The 19,481-nt window shown below is 37.5% G+C and overlaps 1 long non-coding RNA gene across 7 annotated transcripts in view; it reads right to left on the reverse strand.

Moving 5' to 3' along the window:
• LOC106858582 (uncharacterized) overlaps window positions 1-19,481 on the reverse strand; it is a 276,548-nt gene that overhangs the window by 160,085 nt on the left and 96,982 nt on the right. For all 7 annotated transcript variants that reach the window (XR_015805485.1, XR_015805484.1, XR_015805486.1 and 4 more), the window contains exons 2-3: window positions 9,400-9,510; window positions 1,451-1,560 (exon numbers count right to left, since the gene is read on the reverse strand). This is a non-coding gene — a long non-coding RNA (uncharacterized LOC106858582). The remainder of the gene's footprint in view (window positions 1-1,450; window positions 1,561-9,399; window positions 9,511-19,481) is intronic.

Here is a 19,481-nt window from a genome sequence, read left to right on the forward strand (position 1 = left end):
AAAAAAAACAGGCTTCCTCTTAATTAGAGAAGCCATATGCTCTATGAAATAAATCCTGGTAGCTTGTAATTACAACCTTATTTTTAAACAGATTCTTTTAATTCTGTTATATTCTGTATTTCTTATTTATTTACTAAAATATTCAGATCACAGTGAATTATGAAAAAGTTCACAGTTGAAAGAATAGCATGGCAATAGTATTGCCACATCACTTCCTACAAACAGGGGACCTACATGTTAAAGATTATTTTCTTCTCTAAAGGAAAAGTAAGAAAATAAAGAATAAAAAAACAACATCTGCTATAGTGAGTTTATCTTTGTCAGTATTCTGCCTGTATGGATATGATATTTAACAGTGTTCAAATTAAACTAGGCCTGCCTACACATTTTAAAACCAGTGGGTCACTTGGGGCATCTAATCCAAGCACCTGTCACAGCTTAATTTTAGGACTACTCTTAATTTTTCTTTTGAAGTGGGAATGGACATTACTTTTTTTTGTAACTGTGTTTTCCTGAACAGTACAAAGTTTCGACTCATGCTTTTTAGAATTAATTTCACACAGAAAAATTTTACTGTACTGTGGGAGGACGGATTATAAGAGAATAGAGATAGTGCTGAAGGCAATCCTGCCCCTGATAAATTGCAGCTTTGCTTATTGCCAAAGAGCAGGAGCAGCCTTGCCCCTTATAGGTGCCAGCTGTGCCCAGTGAGGATGGGTGTTACAGAAGAGTGGGCTAGCTGGTCCAGGGGCACTTGGAGGCTGGTGGCTGTGCTGTGAAGAGGAAGGGTCAGGAAGGATAAGATGTTGTATGGGGCACAGGAGGGAGTTAGCCAGACCTCCCGAAGGAAGAGAGGAGTCAGTGCTGCATGGAGCTGCCCGTGGGAAGTGTACAGACACAAAGCTGTGAAAGCTTTTAAGATAACAAGGGACTGACGCTTCCATCAGTCGCGATTCCACCGTCAATTGGTGCCCTGTGTGAGGAACGAAGCAGCTTCCCGTACTGTACTGCTCCCTGTTAAGCGAAAATATCTTTTAAACAACATTCATCCAGAGAATCTGCAAAGGATCGCTGCCATCCTCGGCACTTCCAGTCACTCGTAATAAGATGGTTTCATATAAGGAGCTATCAATCAGTTTTACAGATGCAGGTATGTTTCTATAACTATATAATAGGTATCATTCACGAGCATAAATCACAGGTTTTCTAGGTGCCAGACTTCCAACACAAAGAAGATCAGCCTATAAAAATATGAATCAGCCCATACACATGTCAGAAACACAATTCCTTTGAGAAAAAAACTTCTTACTAAGAAATTTAAGGTAAAAGAATTAAATTCAAGATAGCAATTTGTCTGTACTTTTAGTGGTGTGAGGCCCAGGTCCGGTTCCTTACTACCCTTTCAAGCTGGGATTTTACATTTCCATTGGTCGTTGTTGCTGACACTCACCTGTAGCCACTGCCCATCCTTCAGGCAGGCATTCAGTGCAGATTGCTTCCCTTCAAGCATCAACAGCAAGCAGCTGAAACAGGCTGATGCCAGTTCTGCTGTTCTGATTGCTGAGTAAAAAGGACAGGAAATCATTATAGTCAAAACATTTCTAACAAAGGTCACTTTAATACGAAATTACATCAATCACCTTGGGAAAAAAAAGTACATTTCAATTGATGTCATTCATTTGTGGGGCTAATATCAGCTTTAGTTTTAAAAATTTGGTTGGTTCTGGAGAAGAATCATTAATAATTAACTGTCTTTCAAGAGAGATTTAAATCTTGTGTGAGAGGATAAAATTGCATGAGTTGTTTCATATGATAATCTGAATGGTTGTTTCAAAACATTTTTCTGAAGACATCACTGTGAAAGTAGCTTTAGTGCAAAAGAATTGTCTAGAGAAGATGACTCCAGATAAAGCATTTCTCTGGATTTACCCTGGTCTGGTTACATGCACCACAGAATCCAGGCCTTCAGCTCACAAACGTAGCATTATACAAGTGAAATAAGCCAGAATTATTGTACCTATAACTCATAACATATGCACATATCAGAACTATTAGACACACTAGATGAGGTATCTGACTTTGTATAAAACTTTTGCAGTTGATTTTGACATGGGCACGTTGTAAAAATATCATTTAGCACTGCAGATGAAGCTTTATACACCTAAAACCTTTTACTAGAGAATCCTAAATGAATTTACACGTGTAAATAAGGTCCAGTCTTTCAGACATCCACACTCGCAGGATGCTGAATTCAACAAGTAAATTTTCAGTGGACTATGCCCATATATCTCAATTCAGACCATAAACTACTTTTATCTACATCAGCATGTGCCCAGAAGCCTGCTTTTCAAAGGAACTGAAGGACTTAACCACATGTCAATTTATTTGCTGAAGAATGCGTGGATAGTTTGGAGACAGTGATTTTGTCTGTGGTGGTATTGTGGAACTGAATTCTACCTGCACACAAATTCCTATCCAATGTTATATGTTTAATCTTCACATTTATATACAATTAACAGACATACAAAAATATGGATAAACAATATAATGATACATAATTTTACAACCTAGAGTAAACATGCAATCTCTGCCATTTTATCCTACATTAAAAATTATCTATTATCTGCAGCATGTCTTCTAGTGGGATTGGCCCATTGCACAATTTTAATTCCAGTGAAGGTTTTTTCAAGGCTAAGGACTATCCTTGTAAATTCACGTATAAGCTGCAATTCTTAAACAATTCCCTAAATATTTTAATTTTGATTTATCCAAAACACATCTGCATACAGATTTTTAGATGGTATATTCAAGCTCTTTAATTTAAAATCACACTATTTTGAAAAGGCTGGTACAAAATTGAATGTCACTTGATTGTTATTCTGCTTAGGAGAGACTACAAATGAACGATCAGTGAGGGAGCAGAGAAAAACTCCAGTGAGAAATTGGATGAAAACAAAGTTGAGAATGTGAAGAATGAACAACTGAGTGTGAAAAGAGAAGCACGGAGGGAGAATATAAAATTCTCATACACTGCCATTTAAGGGACAAGAAGCTTACACAGGCCACTGAGCTGTGCCATTCTCACTTTTCAAGGGTTAGTAAATCACTCGGTGGTAACCTGGCACAGAGCTTGCTTCAGCAGTAGGTTCACTGAAGAAAAGTTTCCTACATCAAAATAATGGTTCCCAAACTGCAATATCTAAAATACAATTCTGCAGGCCCCACAAACCCCCCACTCCATCCTTGTGTATCCTCCTGCCAGTGTACCCAATCTGCTCTGCCCAAAAACCCCGGAAATTTCAGCCCCTTTTAAAAGCCACAAGTCCTTTCTGAGCTGCAGCCCTGCCCAGAAGAGGCACCTGAGACACTGAGCTTGCTGCTGGAGAGGCCATGAGCTCCCAGGGAGGCTTTTGCCCTGCTGTGCCAGAGCCTCTCTCCTGGCAGACCTGGAGCCATCCCAAAGAGACACAGACTGCTGCTCCCTGGCCCTGCAGATGTCATGGCCACACAGCCACAATGGTGGGGTCTGAATTCTTCTCTTTCCAGTTTTTCAAGTCATGGTTTCTAAAGGTGGCAATGGTAATTAGTCCTAAATGCTTTTTGTGCCATAGAGAAATGTAGGAGAATATGTCCAGCAGGCAACGTTTTTTTTAAATCTCTGCCAACACTTTGATCACAGAATGAATTGTCTGGAATACTGTGAACTCTTTACTTATTAAAATGAAACTGGGGTGTTGTATCAATGAAATATATTTTATTGTGTTCTGTCAATGAGACATATGCTATTATATTATCAAGGTACCAATTCAGACTATAAAATCAGCTTTCCATTTCTCTTAATGAGAGACTGTAACAAAAGTAAATTACATGAGTTTTCATCACTGTACTCTTAATAAAAATAGGACATTTTGGCTCTTTTTGTTAAAGAGAAAGCTAATATAGTATTTATGAAGTCTGTGCAGTGAGCAGTTAAGGACTAATACTGAATATCCAAAATGCTTGAGGATCTTTAGTCAAAACAGAGCATGACAATATGAAACACAAAGAATTTTGTCAAGAAAAAGGGAAAAAAGTAAAAGGAAAAAGAGGAGTGCTTATTATAGGAAGAATGAAAGGGCATAGATGGTGAAAGAGAACTAGCATTTCCAGAAAAGAAAATGGGGTACATTTTTTTAAAAAGAGGATGCCTTCTAAACTTTAGTTGTGTTTTCAGAAGATGAAAGAAACAAACTTGTAAGTCTCCAAAGAGACAGTAAATGTAGACACTGAAAAATCACCACATCATTTGAAAAGAAATGGGATCTTATTTTATAACCATAAAACTATGAACTGCCTCTTTTATTATTTAAGGGGTCTTGCTAGTCTGTTCTATTGAGAAGACTTCAAGGTCAAAATGTCTGTATACTTAATGCTACTTTAGATGCCAATGAAAGGAGATTACAAGAAAAATGAGAACCCTGGGGCTTGCCAGGCCTTTCTGGGATAAATGCACCTGGTAAAGTCAAGGTTATATAAATGAAGAGAATCCATCATCTGATGTTGTTTGGGAGGTTATTTACATTTAAAGAAAAAGAAAGTAAATTATTAATTAAAAAATAGTGAAATGTTCCAAGATTGCATGAAAGAAACAATTTTACATTGTAATATGTGCAATAGTAAGTGGCAAAGTCTTCTTTCAAGTGAGGACTGAAGCAATTGTTAGGGGAACAGAGACAGTCATAGTTTGGTAGACAACTCCAAACGAGGCTAAACCCTTTTCAAATTGTCGTATTCTGCTCCCTGGAAACTTAAGGGCCTGCTGAAGGTAAACCAAAATTGCAAGGAACTTGGTTGGAATCCAAGAATGTAGATCTACATCGTAAAAACACAGATTTTTAACTCTGGTAACGTCAGAAAAATCTACTAAAGTGTACAACCCAAGGAAGTGTTTTAAGGACAATATTTCCAATGTTTACCATCAAGAGAGACATGGACATGGAAAGAAGTTTCCATGCCATGGAGTTTCACCATTCTGTAATAGCTGTGATCAGAACTCTTGCCCAGAAAGAGTCAGTAAGGGGTGTTCTCTTGCTTTACTGCAGAATAGCCAAATAGATTTCCAAGGTCTCCACAAGGCCCATTTTCCTCAAGGACAGAGATTCAAATTTTCTTTTTCCTTTGTCTCAGTCTTATGGCATTGCTGGAGATGTGGCTTCATGTCATGCAGGTAGGGTATTGTCCTATCTTATTATAATCAGAAGCTCAAGCTGCTGCACAGCTGATTTACTCTGCTAGGTGCAAACGCTGCATTAAACTCAGCAAATGCAGTTCAGTAGGCAATGCAGATGTTGAGCCATTTAATTGCCTTTTCCCTATACCTTGATGGAAGTAAATTAAGGTTTCCTGGAAAGTTCAAGGTCTAGAGGGCATTTTTGTCTATGCATTTATGATCCTTAGTGTTCAGATTTGAACAACATCCCTCTTTGGTACAGAGATCTAAATGATGCAGACAACAGCTACCTCAGAGGGAATTACTGCTCTAGAATTTACATCAAATTTCACTGTTAATTGAAAAGATCACGCCTTTGCTTAGAGATACATACTGCTTTAATGGAGGCTGTACATTTAGCAAGGCAAAGAAGGGACTGAGAAAGGTGTCAGGAAACAGTTTGTACACAGATTCCAGGAGTAAAAACTGCCAGGAACGGTAGAAAAGCAAGGAAGAGCTTTCTCTCCATTTGCAGGGGAGCTTAAGTGAGAAAAGAACTCTGAGACCAGTCAGAAAGAAAAAGAGGGGAGAGAGAGAAGCTGGGCAGGAGGTTAAGTGAGCAGAGTTTGACTACTGGTCCAGACAGACAAATGGCTTTAGAGTTAAAAAGTTTTATCTGTCAGGAGTGAGCTCCACACACTAGTGGAAGACAAGGGCTTTGCAAGAACATCCACAAAAAAATGTAACAGTGCCAATTTCTTATAATGCTACTGTGGCATCCACCTTCCACTATGGAACATGCAGCTCTCTTGTCCACAAAACCTCCCTTGAAATCTTTTGACCTTCGTGCATCTTCCGTGGAAGAAAAAGTGCAGACAGAGTAGTTCCTGCCAAAATATTATCCTCTGGTGTTTGCTGTCTTAACCATACAGCATCAGAAAAGCAAAATCAGCAGCTGCAGGTGTTAAAAGACATATTTTAGGAACAGAATTCTACATTCAGGAGAGGTAACGCCCTTCACTTCCAAAAGGCATCTCATTATTAGGCAGGGACTCTAACACGGTTCTGCAAACACTTACCTTGGCTCCAGTCTCATTCCTCTCCTGTGTACTTTGTAGATTGCCCTGTTCTTCACTAATCTCAGACTGAGCACTTCACCACCAACAAAAGCTAGAGAGGCCCTGCAGCACCAAGAGGAACTAATATTTGTCCTTACTTCCAGAAGCAGCATAAGGACTGCCTATAACCAACTTATTTTGCACATAAATCTGTGAGATTGCCAGCTACGTTCTTATTTCTGTAAAATTAAGATGTGCCTTCTAACATAAGGACTGGAGGGCCAAGCTGGTATTTTGATGACAAACTGCTCTAGAAATGTGGGCCTCCAAACTCATAGAAGTAGCCAGGAAATTAGATTTCAGGGACATACTGAGAGTGAACCCACCAAAATCCATGAAAATACTTTTTTTTTTAACCACTGTATTTTGGATCAAATTTTCCATCAAGCTTGCTGATTTGCCCTGGGGATACCTGATGTGATTCATATATACAGGCAGATACAGAACCTATATTGTTGTATAAGTTTTTGGGATAAGGAGGAAATTATTCACAGCTGGATAATTGTGAAAGCTGCAGTCTTACTATCAGCTTTGGGGATGCTAAAACTGCAGAGCCAAGGCTCCCCATCCTGCCTATGGATGGTTTGCTTCTGGCTTTATCTTGATTTATATCAACATTTGTGAAGCATTATTAATGTCACAAGAGGCAGACCTGTCAACTAGAATAACACTCTTGGAAAATTTGCTCCCTCCTACTTTCCCTTTCAGGTTCATCAGATCTGGCATTTGTGTCTGGAGTTAGCCAGCCACAGATAAGAAACATGAGAAAAACACATTGTCATTAATTACAGAGGCAAACAAGAACAGCTAAGCACAAGGAGGTTGGGTAAAACCAGCAATCCTTTAGAGAAGCCCAGTGTATTCATCTGCCATCTCCAGCCACAGCTGAAAGCAGATGTCAGTGCTTTTGTATTATATTGGAAAGGCAAGATAAGAAGCAGAGTATGGTTTGTACCCTAACATTATTCCCCCTGGAAAATCAATACTCCCATATATGGTTTTGGGCATTTTCCAGGGGAGATGCAGGGAGTCCCGCAGGGGAAGCCTGGCACACGCAGTAACGTTTGCAAGGTCAAGACCCTGTTCTTTTAACATATTCCACCAAGGTTAATGTGCTATTGTACAAGATCCAGGACAAGGCCTATGAATCACTGGAATCCTTCTCAAACCCCAGCTGCACAGAAAAGCATATTTAACACACAAACTGGTTATAGTGATACACATCTTCTAGAATAAAAAATACAAGTATTCTTTTTTGTGAGGAGGTATTGTGAAAGGCTGAAACCCATACATGTAACTCCAAGTAACCCATAAGTACTACATTTGAAACAAAAAATGGAAGATCTGAATTTACATGAATAATTAGTGATAAAATATCCGGGATTTTTTTAGAGACAAAGCTACTTGCTGGAATGTTGATTTGATGGCCACTTTGAGCTGGGATAGGCCTGTTTTCCTGGGATTTATCATGGAAGAGATGGTACTTTCTATTCTTAGAAGTTGCCTCCCTATAAGAACTGTAAAAAGAAATTTATCAATTAATTTTAACTGTACTGCAATTAGATATTGATTTATTTGCACTCAGGGGTAGTTATAAACCTGATATTAAGAAAATGTCCTTCCATGCATCTAAATTAAAGGAGGAAAACTGTGATCTAGAGGTAATCCAGATTCCACAGTATCGAAACCTATGCTCTTCCTCTTCATGTTTATATCTATAGCAATGAGATTGAGGTTCTAGATTATTTTTTAAATTATTATTATTTTGATAGAGAGAGTCCTTGGATACAGGATTCTCAAAGAGAAAAAAAAAAATTAGGGAAAGCAAATGAGTCATAAGGGCACGATTTCATTTGGAACGGGTCATGCAAGATTAGTACTCTGGGCTGCCCAAAGCTAAAATTTAACTATCATAACTGTGAGCATCAGGTTTGAAAAGGATGAATGTGTGAGAAAGCGCAGGAGGGGGTTTCTTTCATTTTCTCTGCTTTTGGGAAGAGGGATGTGTGAGAAGAATACAAATCCACTGATTCATACCTATCTATTAGTCATACCTCTGTTGTGCTGGTTGCTTATTCTGTAGACATTCTCTGTTGTATAAATAAGGTGCACTGCCGCAGGGCTTAATATAGTATGTCTTTATACCTTTGTTTTTCTAGTTTTGTTTCTAACCCCTGATCATTCTGCAATTTCTTTCACATACTTTGTAATTCAGCTAAAGAATTTTGTAACACAAAAAGTTTTTGCCATTTAGTAGTACTTTCCAACTAAGAATTATTGGATTTTTAACTGCTGTATGGCCATCCATTGCCTAAAGAAAAAGATCTATTTCTTTATCCTGTTTTAGAGCAAAAATATTTTCAATGAATGCAACATCTGAAGAAATATAAAGATATCTTTTTTTAAATAATCTATTGTATGGACAAGTGTTTATTTCCAAAACTGCTACACTTCTCAATGTACACATTTGGAGAGGAAGGAGGAAAGGATTGCACGTTGACTAACATGAAGCAGAATGTTTTTAAACAACAAATTTTAACCATTTTTTCCCCTTTGAACAACTAATCTAAGGAAAAGTATTGGTTTGGCTGCAGTTTTTGATGTAAAAACACCGTTTTGAATTAAGCTAAAAGATATGCCATGCAAGCTTCAAAGAAAATATTGGAGAGAAGCATACAGGAAAAAATTAAAAACTTCCTCGCAGGGATTTCTAATCTCTGTACATATATTATTTAAAGCTTTGCAAAAGAGTAGTCTGCAGTGCTGAATAATTATTTTGCATGTACTCGTTCAAATATTCCTTCTTCTGTTTGCCTGTGTTTTCTATTTTGATTTGCTAGCAATTCTTTTTGAGTAAGAAGGAAATTATATGCACTTCTTTAACTTAAAATGCAGAAGTTACCATAACATTGGTATTTTTACCTATCTATTCATATTGCATGAATGCAGAAGAAATCTGACAATTTATATAGCCAAACTCACAGTTAAAAACTCATTAGGGATATGTGATTTGACAAGGAAGAGGTTTAACAGTGATATGTGATTCACAAGCATTGACTTTCACATTTCAAGTCAAGGGTACAATAACCTCACCTGATGTGGTTTTGAACTTATCAGTTGTGACTGGTGCAGAAGTGCAACACTGGTGACTTCACTCCAACCAACACTGAGTTTCCCAACTCCAGCACACTCCGTTCTTTTAACCTTGACAAGAAAATAGGGAAACAAGAGTTAGAATGATAATTTGCTTCTAGAAATTAAGGACCTTTTTTTTTTTCCTAATAAAAAAATGGGGGCCAGGCATTGCTTTTTTTTTTTTTTCCAAATTCTAATGCAACGTCAAAATAGCTCTTGCATAAATACTGCCAACCAATATTTCTCCAAAGCAGAACACACAAAATTCAGAAGCTGTTATTCAAGGGAAATTTTCCCTAGTTTCACTTGGATATTTGTCCCAATACAAGTCTTCAGTCATTATTTAGGGTTTAGCTCAGTAAATATTCACCTGATGACCAGGCAGGCCAGTTTCCTCTGCCAAGTTTATGGAGTATAACAATAATATGCTGATAAATAATATCATCATGGTCTTGGTTCTACCTAGTTAAAAGGAAAAATGAATATGGTTCTAATCTGAAAGTGAGTTCCCTGGCTGGGACACACATGTAAATCCTCTCTCCTATAAATACTGCCCAGTTACAGCCTGCTGGATCTGGGAGCAAGAGTAACCATCTGTGGTATCAACACAGACCCTCTCAGTTACTAATATGAAGTAGATCTGAAACCTACAAGGCTTGCAACATCATCCCTTAAAGAGAGAGAGACATCACAAATTTGACCAGATCATGATAACATCAGCAGCATATGATTCTCTTTTACAGAGTGGAAGCCAAAATCTTAGATTTAAAGAAAGCATCCTCCCTCTTCACCTGGTCACTTTTTCATTTGACCCTTCATCAGGCACCGAGCTTCTCTTTATGAAACAAAAGACACATCTCTGTTGTATTTGTTTGTTTGGCTTCTTTGGTGTACTTAGTGATTGCTGCAGAAATTGTCTGTGCATTAATCCATCATGCCTCAGTCTGGTTATGTCAATTGCATGCAGTTCCCATTCTAGAGGGAGGAGCATAAATGGCATTTTTGTTTAGTTTTTCTGGATTTATTTATATATTTTCTCCAAACAAATATCTCTCCCTCATGGCAAGAGCACCTGATCTTTGGGTCTATCTCACAGAACATTCTTTGATATATTGTCTTGGCTAGAGGCATTCAACTCTGCCTGTTTTGCATCTCTATTTTAAAAATAAAAGGTTTTCCTATTCTTTTAATTCTCTCAACATTAATTCGAGTCTGTGTCAAACATGAATCATTGACAGATTAAAGTAAATGTGTCACAGCGAGATTACCGTGCGCATAAAACGGAGCCCAGCGTGTGCTGCCTCCCTTTGCTGTGGGCTCAGATGAAACTACAGGATTATAGAGATAGGCCCAGCTTGATACAAGATAGAGTACCTTTTATTTATCCAGCACAAGCTAATGAGGAAAAATATGAAGTCACATTTAATGTTTTCTATGATTCATTTAAATTCTGTGTCTTTACTGGAGCAGCTCCATTTAAGATTGGAGGGTACAGGGTAGAACGGCCCAAGGAAAGTTCCTGTAATGTTGACATGGAACTGAAATACATCAAACCATTGTGGCCTGCAGTATCACCCAGGAAATATTTTAGCCTAATGAAAGTGAGTAGTGATAGCTGAAAATTCACCTGAGAGAATATAAGAATAAAATTATGAGTAGTATTAATTAATACTTTTCCAGTCATTAAATAAAGAAATTTTATGTCTGAGTCCTTCAGCAGAAAAGTTATGAAAAAAATTTTGAATCCTAAGAAGAGAGCAATGATGAAATACCCTATCATAATTTTTGTTCAATAAATACCAAAGCTTCCTGTTTAAACTTAAAAAAAAAATATGCATTCTTGCTTGTGCAGGTTTTGATTGGGTTTTTTTGTTTGTTTTGGAGAGGGCTTTTTGTTACTTCTAGGTAAGATTATTGAAATCAGCAGAAAGAGACCCAAAAATAACAAGTTCAGAATTAATTCAAGCTACTGGCATTTCAAAGTAATCAAACTAACCAAAACTCTGAAATTGGTACTCTAACACACCAGAAGGGCCTCATCTCCTTCTCTGTCCCTTTAAACTCAGACTGTTTCCTTCTGACAAAATCACCTGCATTCAAAGGAATTATTAATATAGCTAGATTAGGAAACTTTGTAGACCAGCAGTAATCTTCATTATCAGTTGATCTATTTCATGCTTCCAGCAGCATGTTAGGTGCTTTTGACACTAACTGTAAACTACTAGTCCAGGGATAATAGCTGTTGACACTGAAGCTGTGAGTCAGGATGAAAGGGCTTTTGGTGTCATACATTAGCAGCTGCAATTCACTCTGCGGTGCCTTCTTTCCATAGAGAAAATATTATTGGATACATTTAACCTTCTCCTATTCCTTATGCAAAGAAATCACAAAGATATTACAATTCAGCTTGGTTCTAATCCACATACAATGAAGAGAAAAAAAATCCATTATGATTGCAACCTATATTATATAAGTTAGTTTTCCTTGCACTGAATTTGCAGGGTATAAAATGATAAAAAACAATTCCTATCATCATCACACCACACTGTGATAAGAAATGTACCACTAGACAAAGACATTAGACCTGGGACTCTGAACTCTGTCATTTCTATGATCAAGTTGCCTTGCATTTTCATATGTTAGCAAAATACCTACCTTTGAAAGTAAGCCTAGCAGAACATAAACGTACATAAAACAGAAGATGAAAGTTTGCATGTGGCAAAACATTCAATGGAAAGGAGACACTGAGTAACTCCATCCTGTGATTTGGCAGGTTGGTGGGAGGATTTTAAAAATATCCCCAGCCTACCTATAGAAAACAAGAGAAAAGCATGATTTTAAGAATTCATGCAATACCTTCCCGTTTTGGATCCAAGTCTCTCTCAGCATACTAACTCCTTGGATTTTGTGCCACTTACATTGCCTACCAGACAGGTTTCAGGCAGTTTTGGGCCATTATGTGATGCTGTTCCATACTGCAGAGAAGTAGCTAATGAAAAATGACCAGTAAATTTCCAGTCCTTGTGCCTCACTTCTGTACTTCAAAGGTTTTCTTAACTGACTCCAGTACAGAACAAGATGGTGTTCAGAAGGAATGGCACAAGAAACTGTGACTGCTCATAAAATGCTTGGGTCATTATGGAGGATTCTCTATGCTGCCGACAGAGAAACCCACACAGACTAATCTGCCTTTATCAGCTGGCTAAACACCCAATTTTGAAAAATTACTTTCTTTTCAAAACCTATCTTCCCCTGTTTTATTTGTACTAAGGAATGGAGAACACTTCTAAATTTATTAGAAAACATATGAAGAAGGTAGTTATTTTTTTACAGCTTCCAATATGCACTGGATAATTGTGTATTGTAGTACTGATACTATTTAAGACCAAGGGGATTGAAAGAACTACTAAGAACATCATAAGATAAAACACAATTGTTGGCTAGAAATAAAGGCCTTTTCCCTCATGCCCTCAGAGACTGTTCTAAGAGGGGGTGTGGTTCTTTCCATTTTCTCACATTTATAATTCCTTACTTCTCTAAATACATGTTTCCAAATATCTTAAGTCTCAGTATGAGACTTGTCAAAATACAGAGGTTTTGTAGAAAGTATCAGGCAGGGAGCAAAGGTCCTATATCTTCTGATCAAGCCCAGTGTCAGACCTCTCACTAACTTCACAAATGATCAAGTTCCATTTCATTACTTGTTTGTCATCTGAGTGGTAGACTGATCCAAGCAATAAAGTTGTTAGCACCATATGGTTTCCTGGATAATGCAGCACACTCACTTTAAAGTTTGTTATCTTTACCAACAGGTTTAGACTTAAATTCTTAAGCAAATATGCACAGGCTGTGTTCATCCTGCTATTGTGTCTATTTTTTCATTTGTTATTCTATTAGGTTCCTGTAAAACAGCTTTTTGCAAGACTTATTTCTCTAAACCAAGAAGTCTGAACCCATTAAACCAAAGTCTTTAGGACTTGGGATTTGGAATCTGTGAGAATGACTTCTGTTGAAAAAAGAATATGGTGAGTTACCCTTATAGAAGTGGGAAACAAATACATCAAGTCAGACTTACACTTAACCAAAATAGATCTATTTTGGTTTCCAAGTGCCAAATACTGGTGGTATTCACTACTGTACTTTATCACCCATTCCAGCCCATATGAGTACAGAATTCAGTACTCTAGGTCACATAAAATGCAAAGTACATGCAAAGGAAAATGAGAGCATTACCATATTCAGTAGTGTTTCTTCCACAATATTTGATTAAATACAATTTTCCTTGATAATTTTAATTATTTTTATTTACATAATATACTCTGAACTACTCCCTTGTTCCAACACTGATATATCTAGAAACTTGTAGAGAGTGAAACCAACATACTACATAAATCAAACAGAGATATTTGCTAAGTAGAGGTACTTGCTAACTTGATTTGTCTTAGACCATTTCTCTTCCCCAACTTTGGGAAAAGGCTGGGCCTACATGAGGCAATTACTCTGAGACAGAACATGCTTTTATAAGGCAGCAAAGAAAGGAAAGAATTCTTTGGATACCATCAGTTGATCAAATCAGTAACATGGTGACCCAGATGTGTCACCTATATTAACTTTTTCACCTAGCTGGACAAGGGCTGTATTGCCCATACTCAATACTGCCACAGCCAAAGAAAATCAAAGCCAGGAAATTCCATATTAATCTGGTCTTAATTTAGACTATTGTGGAAAAAGTAATTCACCCAAAGGATTATTTTTCTAGCCAAATCACTGCTGCTTGAAAATATGGAAGACACAGAAGTTCAAAGAAGGGTGACAAAATGTGCATGTTGCACAATTCCATTCTTGCTTAGACTTAAATAAGATCAAGTATTGAATACTACCTTTAAATAGACATTAAATATGGCAGGCAACAACAAATACAGAAGCATTTTCACATGCTCCAATAATATTTATCATAGTTTTTACTATTCAAGTAGTTCATTTAAATTTGAATGTGTTCAAACACAGCCTTCACCTGAGGTGCACAGAGGAGCCCTGGCTCTGTGCTGATTCATAAGGACCGGGCCTCATTCCTGGATGATTCCTTCATCCACCACAAGAAATTATAGCTGACCTGGGGTTTGCTGGGGTTCTGTGGCACAAGTGGCTTAGCAAAAAATAACCCAACCCCCCCTGCTGAGGAAGAGCACTGCAAGAGTCACTGGCAGAAACGTGCCACCAACAAGAATAATTCCTTTTGCAGTAAAAAGTTTTGAAAGAAAGTAAAGGATAACAAATTCATAGGAATTAATAATTTAAAACCTAGGATGCTGTGAATTCTCTTCTTTGGCTGCTGAACGTTATAGCTTGCTGTATACTCTGAGCAATTCTTTTTAAATTCAGATTACACATTTCCACTAGGGTCCAGATTCTGAAGTGCTTATTCAGAAATTGGTTTAGGTAAAAGTCCTACTGAAGCTGCCAGGGATTTGATTTCAATTGAAACTGCATAAATACTGAGTGCAGACTTCTGGATTTCACCCTCTAGAGTAATAGACTGTGTAAACTAGAAAGAATGATTGGAAGGTCTAGTAAGGAACCAACGGGCTCTTTTAAGTAATTAATATTTTTTCTTATGAAAACACTGATCATTGTGATGCCTGTGACAATTATTTTCAGGGAAAATTAAAAGAGAATACCTATTTAATTTCTAAATACTTTGAAATTGAAATCTTAATTCATAAGACTGTCTTGCTGTTGTACCAATGAGTGCCCATTATACAGTCTCATCCTTTTACATTTGTGGATAAGCTAATTTAGTATTCCCACAACTCTGTAATTAACATATAAGCACTGACTGACTATATTACTAAAACTCTCAGCTTCAGATAAATATGCAAACAACTTCACTAATGATGAAACAATGTAAACCTCATTTTCTTTCCCTGAAAATAATCTCAAAAAGTAACCAGTGTCTGAGGCAGATCCTGCACCCAAAAATCACTGATGTCCACAATAACACACAAAGATCTAAACCAAAATTCCTTAGGTAGCTTACAGACTGACTTATAGTACTAGCAGGCATACATAGATGGTGATAGGTGTTAGTTCAACAGAAAAAAAATCTACACGTTTTAACCCTTGAATCCCATTTACCTCTTTGTGGTAAAGCAGAGGAAATAAAAAAGATGGGGAAATAAAAATTAACTTCCCTTCAGTGTGCTTTCACTTTCCTCAGTGAAAGAGGAACCTTCACACATCTACAACCAGCTGTGGACTGGGACATGTTACCACAGTCATCCTCTCCCCTGGCCACTGGAACAGATTTAGTTTCTCCTCCCAGCTCTGCCAGACATTCCTGTGACTCTGGGCAAATCACAAAGGTCTCACTCCTGCCTGCTGGCAGAACAGAATTTTCCATGTTTCTCCAGATGTTTCCTTATCCATAAAGCACAATAGTACTAGGTATCACAGACCAGGGTCTGGAGGCTTCACCTACTTGATCTTTGTAAAATCTCTTCAAGTTTTCATTTATCCCTTCAAGGGGCATTACAGAATTACCTATTATGGAGCCACAAATTAGCATGAATTAATATTCCTAATAAAGTCTTTCAAAAAATACTAATATGAGCTCCTGGTACTCTGACATATTCCATGCTAACTGTACAAGTGTTAGAAAAATGGCCAAATTGCACAGAAGTGATTCACATGGATAGCAGATGCTATATTCAGTAGGGCTATTGGGATGAGCTATTTATCCAGGCTGTAACATGTCAATCTGACTCTTGTGTATTGGTACACAGTAAGCTACATTATTTACATTAAAAGTAAAGTATAATACAAAGCATTATATTTACATAAAGCAGAGCATCTCTGGCAAACTGTAAGGCAGTAGGTGGGAGGATGATTATTCTAGATATATAAAGGGTATGAAACTCGGGGACATATGGTGGTTTCCCCATGATTCAATAAAACACAGCAAAGCCAACACTTTGTAGAACGAGATCTTGACTATGAAAAATTCTCCTTAATGATCAAAATTCTCATCAATAAGTTTTTCTCCACTCATTTTTTTAATAAATTACCATCATGCTTCTCGTTCTAGAAATTTGTAAATGTCTCTGCAGACAGAGAAAAATGAAGTTAAAAGAGCAGCTTAATTCCATTGATTTCCACAAAAGAATGCTGACACTCTTTTCAAATTAACTTGAATTTAATATTTGTTGATCAACTATAGAAATATTGCTGAAATTTATAAATTGTTTTTATATCAAACCATTTCAAAGCTTTAAATTTATTCCTGGAGTATTAGGCTTTATCTCCATACTAGCTCCACAAAAATATTAGAAAAATTCAGATCTCCTCTGATTACAGATTCCCAAAACTAGGTCTTTCCAACAAAGAGTTGTAACTTCAAGTGAAATGATTTGCTGGGAGCCATGTGGTATCAAAGATAATTCCTTTCCTTTGCTTTCCTTCAATTTTCTAAAATTCCTTCTACAGAAAGCTTTGTCCCCAGAGCATGAGAGGGGAACAGCATGATTGAAAAGTTCAGTAGTTTTGCCTGGAACCTCAGTTCACCCATGGTCCATCTCACCACACCCTCTATGGCATTATATGCAATTTATAACTCTCCATTCTGCTCTGTATCCACCCAGCCCACAGCAGAGCAGCAGCTTTCAGAGGGCATCTTTCCACCTCAGACTGGATTTCTACCCTCACAGAAATCTGGTGCTGTTCCTTACCTACACACTTCTGATGGAAGTTGTGTGTGGATTAGACAATCTTGAAATTATCAACATGTAGAGAAATGTCAGCAGGCATCAGAAAAGGCCAGGGATGTCAATGTTCCTAGGGCAGCAGTGACAGTGTCCTGCCTCAGCAGTGGCTCAACTTCTGCAATCCCTGATCAGCCGGAGTGCAGGGTGGGGGGGCCTAAAGAGCTTGGAGTGATTGCCCAGAGAGTTGTGAAACTTGTCAAACAGCATTACATCCTCAGGAAAAAACAACTGAGCCATCAGTGTGGTCTTACAGGGCAAAAACCATAACTCCCAGATCTCAGACATGAGGCTGCTTTTTTTTTCCCCCAAGACCCAGGAATACAGACAAGCATGGATTTTGAATGATATCCCATCACACAGTTAAATCTGGAATCAGATATCAACAAGAGGACTATTTTATGTCAATCTTTGAACTAAATTAGTCTTTTTTTCCTCATACCCAAATATGATAACATTTTCAAAGGTTTTTTTATTACTATATAGCATGACTTGCTAACATGCTACCACATATCATATTTTAAAGATTATGTCATAGGTACAAACAAATGTAAAAAAATGTTGCTTGCTTGCTTTGTGGAAAGGATGAGCTTGAAGGAACTCCCTGCCGTAAGTACAATGGCTGTTATCTTTTTCTGTATCTTTCATTGATCTGTGGATATGAGTAAAAGAAAGCTATTTTTAAAAGACAATGTGACCAAATATACATTTGCTTTTCTTATTTTGTCAATAACTCAGAAATGTAATTTCAATAATTTCCATTAACAAGAAATGCCTACTTTCCAGCAGGAACATGATTTTACAGTTTAGATTGTTCAGCTCTGATATCTACATCCTTCTCAGACCTCTATATTCATTGACAGATATGCTTACCAAAACAATATGTATGTGCACGTTTGAGACCAAAACCACTATAATTAACTTTTATTTAAGAATACTTTGTTAGGGAAGAGAACTAAGAACCATTTTTCTCAAGTCTTCATAAATTATCTATGTGGCAAAACAACGATCCAAATCCTTTCCATCCAACACAACACTTCAAAACTTAGTCAAAAATGTTATTTGCAAGTAACTATTTAGTAAAAAATTCTCCCCAGTGTTGACATCAGCACAGAGAGCAGAGAACCATCACAAACATTCTCACAATTGCATCAGCTGTGACCTCATACTTGTGGTCTATGAGGAGCTGGGTATAGGCTGGAGAGTACCAGAACATTTTCCTGGCCAATCATCCCCTCACCACAGAACTTGGTAGTATTTTTGTGACAGAAGAGAAAAATATATATTGTTATCAAAATCAATAAATTAAGAAATATTAACGGATTTGATTACTGAGATAAGTATTTTGAAGTATTATTATTTTACAATATGTCAAAATATTGCTCACATAATGTGGAACAAAAGCAGCAATCAACCATAACGAGCACTTGTTTGGAAGTCCTTGTTTAGTTCAACACTACTCTAGTTCATCTTATATTGAAAGCATTGTAAATATTTGAAGCAAAGTTGGCATGCAAAAAATACAGCACAAAGATTTCTGATTCTAAAGTAAATGGTAATTCGCTAAAATCATAAAGTATTGAAGCATTTAAACTCCAACTCTTCTTGAAGCTATTAAGGTATTTTGATTCAGTTTTACAATAATTCCATGAGGCCTTTCTCTTTTCATTCAGCAACCAAAGACTGACCACAGGCTGTCTAGGTTTGAACTACAGCTTCCCAAAATATGGAACCTATCTTAAAACCAGAACAGGAGCCCATTTAATAAGAGATGTCTTTCAGGTTACTTAATCTCTACTCATCATTCAATTATTCACATCAGCATCTTTACTCATTTTAACTGCATGAAAACTTAAGGACCTGACAGTGACAGGACACCAGCTTTGCCTCTAGTTTCAATTAGAGCAGCCTAGACTTCCTAACTTTACAGCAGATGATCAAAAAGTTTCCAAACGCAGAACAGCAAGAGGTTTTTAAAATATATCTCCAAATGGAGAAAAGCCAAAGTGTCTGGACAGGACTGAACAGAGAAAGGCAAAGTGAGCATGACCCAGCAGCAGGAGGGGTTTGTTTGCCTGCTGGAGTTCCACATCTCTGGGCTGGTCTCAGGCACTGCCCTCTCTCCAGCAGACTGCCCAGACCTCATGCCCAGACCCTCTCAGCAGCTGCAGCTCCTTGCTGACATGTCCCTGTGGATAACTGTGGGCAGAGCACTCCTCCTGCCCAAGGCCATCCCTCAGCCACCCACGTCCCCTGAAACAAAGGCAGCAGCCAGGAGGAAAA

This window comes from Sturnus vulgaris, chromosome 9 (genome assembly GCF_052056855.1).
Source record: "Sturnus vulgaris isolate bStuVul1 chromosome 9, bStuVul1.hap1, whole genome shotgun sequence".
NCBI lineage: Eukaryota > Metazoa > Chordata > Aves > Passeriformes > Sturnidae > Sturnus > Sturnus vulgaris.